At 39.0% G+C, this 8,292-nt stretch overlaps 1 pseudogene; it reads left to right on the forward strand.

Moving 5' to 3' along the window:
* Positions 1 to 7,800: 7,800 nt before the first annotated feature.
* LOC102495958 (plasminogen activator inhibitor 1 RNA-binding protein pseudogene) overlaps positions 7,801 to 8,292 on the forward strand; it is a 1,864-nt pseudogene continuing 1,372 nt past the window's right edge.

An 8,292-nucleotide genomic window follows, 5' to 3' on the forward strand; every position in this document is an offset into this window, starting at 1 on the left:
GTGGCCATGCCGCAATCCCTTCTCCTCCATTCTCCTCTCGGGATCTTGGGCACGCATGCACACACGCCCAGCATGAGTTTAAGCCACCGGGTCCGGGACTCGAACCGTGGTCGACTACGTGTCTTTTGACAAATCCAGGGGGCACACACTGTTTCTGATTCTGTCTTCATCTAACATGCAAAGGCCTCTTTCTACAAAATCCTGCACACTTTGATCATTGTGTTCTTTTGTACTAATTAAGATTCTGTATATGGGGAACCAGCAGTTAGCGTAATGGCTATGTCGCTGGACTCCCATGTAGTCAATCGCGGTTCGCATCCCGGACCTGGTGGCTTAAAACTCATGCCGGGCGCGTGTGCGTGCATGCCCAAGATCCCGAGAAGAGAATGGAGGAGAAGGGATTGCGGTGTGACCATCCCCCCTGGGGGGTGATTTCTCGCTTTCTGTCTCTCTGTCTCTGGCTGGCTGGCAAGCGCACACACTCTATAACGAAAACCTCTCCAAAAAAAAAGATTCTGTATATGATTTATTCTGAGGACATCACATCATGCACATATTTACTTCATTATATTTTGTCTTTATTGTGATGCAAGATCCAAAGGAAGAGACTTCACTTGCATTAGTTACCTTTCTATTTTCACAGATATATGTGAATATGTGTACATTATATGAAAAAATTAAAGCAAAGACACATGAAATAAAAGGAATGGCAGGGAAATAAAACCAGATAAAGCAAATTTATTTCAAAACAGCTAAATTGAGTCAATTGTGTAATACACTGTTTAGACACTGTGCAGAGGAAGGCAGTACAACGTGGCAGGCCAGCATACAAATTCCAAACCTGTTGGCTTCACCCTGAGCATCCTTATATACCCAGGATCTTGACAGGATGTGAAATTGGAGAAAAAAGGATTGCAGCGTGACTAGGTCCACTTGGGGAAGTGCTTTCACTTTATCTTTTTCATTCTCTTTCATGTGTTACACACACATCCTGTAGCATGAAATAATTAAAACTTTATTACAGAAAATTAGAGCATCAAAAACTGAAATCAGATATATCAATAATTTAAACATAGCAGAATGGGGGATGAGCAGGTGGTGTGGTGGTTAAGGCACTGGACACTCCCACATGGCTGACCAGGGTTCAAGTCCTGAATCTGGTGGCTTGCTTTCTCACTTCCTCTCTCTCTCACTCTCACCCTCTGTCTCTCTCTGGTCAAATTAAAAAATCAATGAATGAATACATAAAAAATAAAATAAATAATTATAAAAAAACATAGCAGAATGGATTAATTATTTAACTAGAACAAAACTAGACATAGAATTGCATACTATATGTTTCTATGGTATTCTGGCACAAAATAGGTTCTCACTTATCTGTTGCATAAATCAGGAATTAAATCTCAGTATATGTAGACACTTAATATATGGCAGGATTTTATTTCAATTTATTTGGAAAAGGCTGGGATGTTGAATAAAAGTTGACATCAACGGCTATTGATTTGGAAGAAGATAAAATTGGTTCTCTACCACACAACTTATAATGAATTATACGAGTTAAAGACCTCAGCGTAAAAGTAAGCAATACAATTTAGACGGACATCTAGAAAACTTCATATAAAATCTGTATGTAGAAAAAAAATCATAACAAAGGCAAGAAACACAGAAGTAAGAAGAAAGACATATATGCAACTTAAAAAATTAAAACATTTATAGGCAAAATACCCCTCATGCAAATATCAATGAAGAAAGAATAATCCATAATAATTATTCAAGCAAATATCAATGAAGAAAGAATAATCCATAAAAATTATTCAAAAGTCTATAACTACAGGAAAACAGATATTTAATAATAACAAGCAAATGATAATAGTGATAATATCTAAGAATCTTTGTTGCAACCCACCAATAGTTTAAGACAACAACAAGTTGGGGCCGGCAGGTGGTGTGGTGATTAAGGGCACTGGATTCTCACATGACCAATGGTTCGAGTTCTGGACCTGGTGGCTTTCTTTCGCACTTTCCACCTCTCTCTCACACTCTATCTCTCTCTGGTCAAATTAAAATAAATAAACAAATAAATTTAAATAAAATAATTATTTTTTAAAAAGAGAATAAAAAATTTCTTTCAAACTAATGAATAGCTTGAAAATAATCTTATACAGCTGTCACACTGGCCAGGCAGTGGCACACTGATAACACTACTGGACCCATGTGGACAAGGTCCTGGGTTTGCATCCTGGGATCCTCCTAAGCATATCTGGGTACATGTGCATGCCCATGATCCCTGCTGACTGAAACTAGAACAGGATGGTGGTATGAAAATCTTGTTAAGGGGGCCTTTCACTGTCTATTTCTCCCTCTCTCTTTTTCCCTTTCTGTCTCCCTCTCTGCATGTTGCCCTAGTAGAGGAAATAAATAAATAAATAACTTCCGTCGAAAGAAAAGGTAAAAAGAGTTGCTACATAGAGTGGGAATGGATAACAAAAGAGGGTCCAGTTCTCTAATTCTGTTGATGGAAGTATAAAGTGCTACAAGAACTTGAGAAAATAATCTGCATACAGTTATGAACATTACAAATCCAGATAATCATTTTTTATTTAATTTAATTTGTTTTACATTCAATCACTATATATCATACAGGATGAATTTTCTGGGACCAGCAGTTAGCATAATGGCTATGTCGCTGGATTCCCATGTAGTCGACCGCGGTTCAAGTCCCGGACCCGGTGGCTTAAACTCACGCTGGGCACGTGTGCGTGCGTGCCCAAGATCCCAAGAGGAGAATGGAAGAGAAGGGACTGTGGCGTGGGCATCCCCCCTGGGGGGTGATTTCTCGCTTTCTATTTCTCTGTCTCTCTCTGTCTTTCTGGGGAGCGCACCCACCCCCCCCCAAAAGCAAAAACCCCCCAAAAAAAAAAAAAAGGATTAATTTTCCCAGCATGGATACACTGTATCCAATCAAATATATTACCATATACATTATCAACAACAGATAATTTTCCATTTTTGTGTGTCTTAAATATATTCCTTCTTTCTTTTCCCTTTGATTTCCTCACTCTTTCATCCTCCATTCCCACCCTCTACCCACACTGTCTCTGGTATCCACAGTTGGTCTCCATGCCATCATACCTTCCAATCTTTCAGTATCTGCCATAGAGTTCAGACATTTGGTATATATTAAATGGGGACATACAATGCCTCTCTTTCATAGTCTAGTTTTCTTTGCTTAACAGTAAATCCTCTATATCCATCCACTTTCTTTTTTTTTTAAATACATTTAATCTTTTTTTTTAAAATACATTTAATCACTACACATCACTTTGCTTGTAAGTTGAATTTAACCAATATGAATACACTTGACACCAGTCCAGTTGAGGATACAAAACACATTATCATCAACAAATAACAACACATTTATGTGTCCCATAAATGTCTTGCTTATTTAACTCCTTAATTTCCTTCCTTACACTCTCCCCATACTCCCAACCACTTCCCACTCATCTTCAGAATCTATAACCATTTTTAATGCTTCTATGTCCTATAATCATTTATTGTATTTTTAATACACTCATCATTTATTGTATTTTTAATCTTCACCATTTTGACTGGGATTAGGTGGCATCTCATTGTGGTTCTGATCTGCATCTCCCTTATGATGAGGGATGTTAAGCATTCCTTCATATGCTTTTTGGCTGTTCATATGTCTTCCTTAGAGAGTTTTTTGTTCAGCTCATTTTCCCATCTTTTATGTAGGTTAATCATTTTTTTAGGGGAGTAAGCCAACTAATGCTGCAATAAACACAGCTGTGGGACTGAGCATTCTCCTATCCTTTGTGTACATACCCAGGGATGGAATTGTTGGATCATACGAGGGTTGTTGATTTACACTAATTATTGTGTCCTTCTTTCTGTTAATATGGTGTATCGTGTTATTATGTTTATGGCTTTGCATATGTTGAACCACCCTTGCATCCCTGGAATAAAACCTACTGGTTATAATGAATAATCTTTTTTATATGTCATTGAATACCATTTGCAAGTATCTTGTTGAGAATTTTTGCATCATCAGAAATATCAGTCTATAGTTTTCCTTTTTGGCATGTCTTTATCTGTTTGAGGAATAAGGATGATAGAGACTTCATAAAATGAATTTGGAAGGATTCTCTCCTTTTGGATCTTTAGAAATAATTTTAGTAGAATGGGGGGTTAACTTTCTTTAAAAGTTCTGTAGAATTCAGAAGCGAAGTCAACAGGACCTGTTTTTCTTTGTTGGGAGGCTATTCATTACTGATTCAATCTCGTGTCTTGTCATGGTTCTATTCAAGCTTTTTATGTCCTCTTGATTCAATCTTGGTAGATTATATGCATCCAGAAATTTATCCATCTTATCCAGTTTCTCGTTTTTGTTGGCACAGAGTAGTTCATAGTATCTTCTAATGATTTTGTATATTTCTATTGTGTCTGTTGTAATATTGTCTGATTCATTATGTATTTGATTTATGGGTTTCTATCTTTTTTTTTAGTCGGTCTAGCTAATGGTATGTCGATCTTGTTAATCTTTTGAAAGAACCAGCTCTTGCTTTCACTTATTTTCAATATAGTTTGTTTTGAACCAGCTCTTGCTTTCACTTATTTTCAATACAGTTTGTTTATTTTCTGTTTCACTTATTTCTTCTCACATCTTTATTATTTCTTTTCTCCTGGCATGTTTTTTGGGTTTTATTTCTTGTTAATGTTTTCAAAGAACCAGCATTTTTCGGATTTTTCTGTTATTCCAAAATCCTGAGGCACAATGTTAGGCTGTCTATTTACCACCTTTCCATATTTTTCTTATGCGCACTAATCGCTATGAATGTCCCTCTTATGACTACTTTTGCAGTGTCCAATAGACTATGGAAACTTATGTACTCATTATCACTTGTTTCCATAAATCTTTTTATTTCAGTCTTAATTTCTTCAGTAGTTGAGAACACATTCAGAAGTAAGTTGTTTCGTTTACATTTGTTTGTGTATTTTCAAGGATTTTTCCTGAAATTAATATTAATTTTAATTCCATCATTGTCAGAGAAGATGCTGGATATAGTTGCTATACCTTTGAATCTGTAGACTTGATCTGTGCCGTATCATATCACTAATCTTTGAAAGGTTACATACACACGGGGTGAGAAAAAGGTATATTTTGTGGTTTTAGGGTGTAAAGTTCTATAGATGTCTTTCAAGTCCATTTGATTTATGGTATCATTCAGTTCCGGTACCTTTGGTTATTCTTTGTTTAGAGGATCTGTCTAAAGGAGATAATGGGGTGCTGAGATCCCCAGTGATTTTAATGTTGCAACTTATCTCTCCTTTTAGATCTATCAGTCTTTCCTTCATGTATTTGGGTGCTCCTGAGTTTGGCACATAGATATTCATAAGCATTATGTCTTCTTGATGAATTAGCCCTTTTACTGCTATATAATATCTTTCTTTCTCTTTTTACAATTTTTGTCTTAAAGCCTATGTTGTTTGAAATCAGTATCACAACTCTAGCCCTTTTTTGATTTCCGTTTGCATGGAATATCTTTTTCCAGCCCTTCACTTTGAGATGTTTCTTGGCAACAGATAGAGGGTTTCTGGTTTTTTATCCATTCAGCCAGTCTGCTTCTCTCTTCATTGGAGACTGTAATACATTAACATTCAATGTTATTATCAGTATTTCCAGACTTGTTCCTGTCATTGAGTTAGCCATTTTCTTTTTGCTTTTTCCTTCTCTTATTTATATCTGTCTTACTTTAGTTTTCCTGATATAGCACTCCCTTCAAAACTTCTTGAAATGGGTAACTTCTCTCCTCTCAGGTTTTGTTTATCTGAGACTTTTTTGTTTGTTTGTTTTGTTGTTGTTGTTGTTGTTGTTGTTTGGAGAGGTTTTTGCAATAGGGCACGTGCACTCGCCAGACAAACAGAAAGAGACAGAGAGACAGAAAGTGAGAAATCACGCACCTGGGGAGATGGCCACACCGCAATCCCTTCTCCTCCATTCTCCTCTCGGGATCTTGGGCACACACGCACACACATCCAGCGTGAGTTCTAAGCCACCAGGTCCAGGATGCGAACCACGGTCAACTACGTGGGAATCCAGCGACATAGCCATTACGCTAACTGCTGGTTCCCTATTTTTTTTTTTTTAATTTGACTAGAGAGGGACAGAGCAAGGGATAGTGAGAAAGCAAGTCAGCAGGTCCAGGACTCAAAACCATGATCAGTCATGTGGGAGTCCAGTGCCCTTAACCACTACACCACCTGCTGGCCCCATCCATTTGTCCTTTTTAAGACACTGGGCATGCATGAATACATATAAAATATGCTGTGTCTGGGACTTGAACAGTCAGCCATGTAAGATCCAGCTCCCTTAACCACCAGACCATAGACCCATTCATGTTCTCTGTTTTTAGATACCAAAATAACTGCTTTCTTTTCATATTTCCAATGACTGCCATCTATGTCTGTTCAAAATGCAGCAATAATTAGAGATTCCATTGGTCAGACAGCTGTCCTTGAAGGACGCATGAAAACTGATCTTCATCTTCATCCCAATCTTGTTAGATGGGATATACTGGACCATAAATTACCTGAAAAAGAGAAGAAATAGACTGATTCTGAGTTCAGTGAGATTTATCATCCCCTGGAAATAAACTTTTCAGAATTCTGTATAAGAGATGACAGGAGAACAAATTATTGGGTGAAAAGAAAAACTGCTATAGATATGACCCAGTCTTCTTTTGGACACAAGAAGACCATGTTACTCACTGCTTTTAAAAAGGAACATGGTGGGGAACCAGCAGTTAGCATAATGGCTATGTCGCTGGACTCCCACGTAGTCGACCGCGGTTCACGTCCCGGACCCGGTGGCTTAAAACTCACGTCGGGCGCGTGTGAGTGCGTGCCCAAGATCCCGAGAGGAGAATGGAGGAGAAGGGATTGCGGCGTGACCATCCCCCCTGGGGGGTGATTTCTCGCTTTCTGTCTCTATGTCTCTCTCTGTCTGTCTGGCGAGCGCACACGCCCTACAGTGAAAATCTCTCCAAAAAAAAAAAAAGGAACATGGTGTATGTGTGTGTGTGTGTGTGTGTGTGTGTGTGTTTTAGAGGTTTTTGCCTTAGGGAGCATGTGCTCACCAGGGACTCAAACCACGGTCGACCATGTAGGAGTCCAGTGACATAACCACTATGCCATCTGCTGGTCTTTATCAATGGTATCATCACTCGCAGACCAAATTAAGTAAAAGTGTAAGATCACATGAACCCCTCATATCCTGCAAGGTTGCTGAAGAAGGAATAAACTTAGTAAAGATGGTGCATCACCAAGACAGAGGACATGTTGTCATTATCACCCCATATACCTTGAGAAGCAGAAGCGCCTTAGTACTAATGTAGAAAGTAAACTTTGAAATACAAATATATGTATACTATACTTTGTTGATACACTGGACTCGATTTATTACATCATAACTCATGTGCGCACTTATCTGTAAAATCTCCTTTGGAGTCTAGGCATTGTGGTTAAGACGCTAAACTCCCACCTCGCCAACCACAGTTCAAATCCTGGACCTGGTAGCACGCTTTTTCACTTGCTTCCTTTCTCTCTCTCTCTCTATCTCTCTCTCTCTCTCTCTCAGTTCCTCTCTGATAAGCACATGTGCCTTAAAGTAAAATGTAATAAATAAAGTATAATAAATAATTCTTTTTTTTTTAATCTACTTAGGAAGTACAGTCAAAAACTTAAGAAACACAAAGGATCTAGTGGAAAGAGCTGACCATCATGCCGGGACATTTACAGGAAGGCTTTGGGTCCGTGGTCACCAACCAATTCAACCAGTTATTTGACAACGAATCAAACCCCTTTGAGGTGCTGAAGGCAGCAGAGAATAAGAAAAACTACAGCAGGGGTAGTGTTGGGGGCCCTGGGGCCAAGAGAGCAGTTCAGGCCTCAGCCCAGACCAACTCTAACATGGCAGGCAAACAGCTGCATAGAGAGTCTTAGAAAGACTGCAAGAACCCATTGCCCCACAACTTCATGGTGATTGACAGGGAGACACAGCCACCTGTGGAGCTTAAGAAAGCAGGAATAAGATGTGTCAGAAGGCAACCTGGTTGGGAACCAGCAGTTAGCGTAATGGCTATGTCGCTGGATTCCCACGTAGTCAACCACGGTTCGCATCCCGGACACGGTGGCTTAGAACTCACGCCGGGCGCATGTGCATGTGTGCCCGAGATCCTGAGAGGAGAATGGAGGAGAAGGGATTGCGGTGTG

Source organism: Tupaia chinensis, unplaced genomic scaffold, assembly GCF_000334495.1.
Source record: "Tupaia chinensis unplaced genomic scaffold, TupChi_1.0 Scaffold000201_1, whole genome shotgun sequence".
Classification (NCBI taxonomy): Eukaryota; Metazoa; Chordata; class Mammalia; order Scandentia; family Tupaiidae; genus Tupaia; species Tupaia belangeri.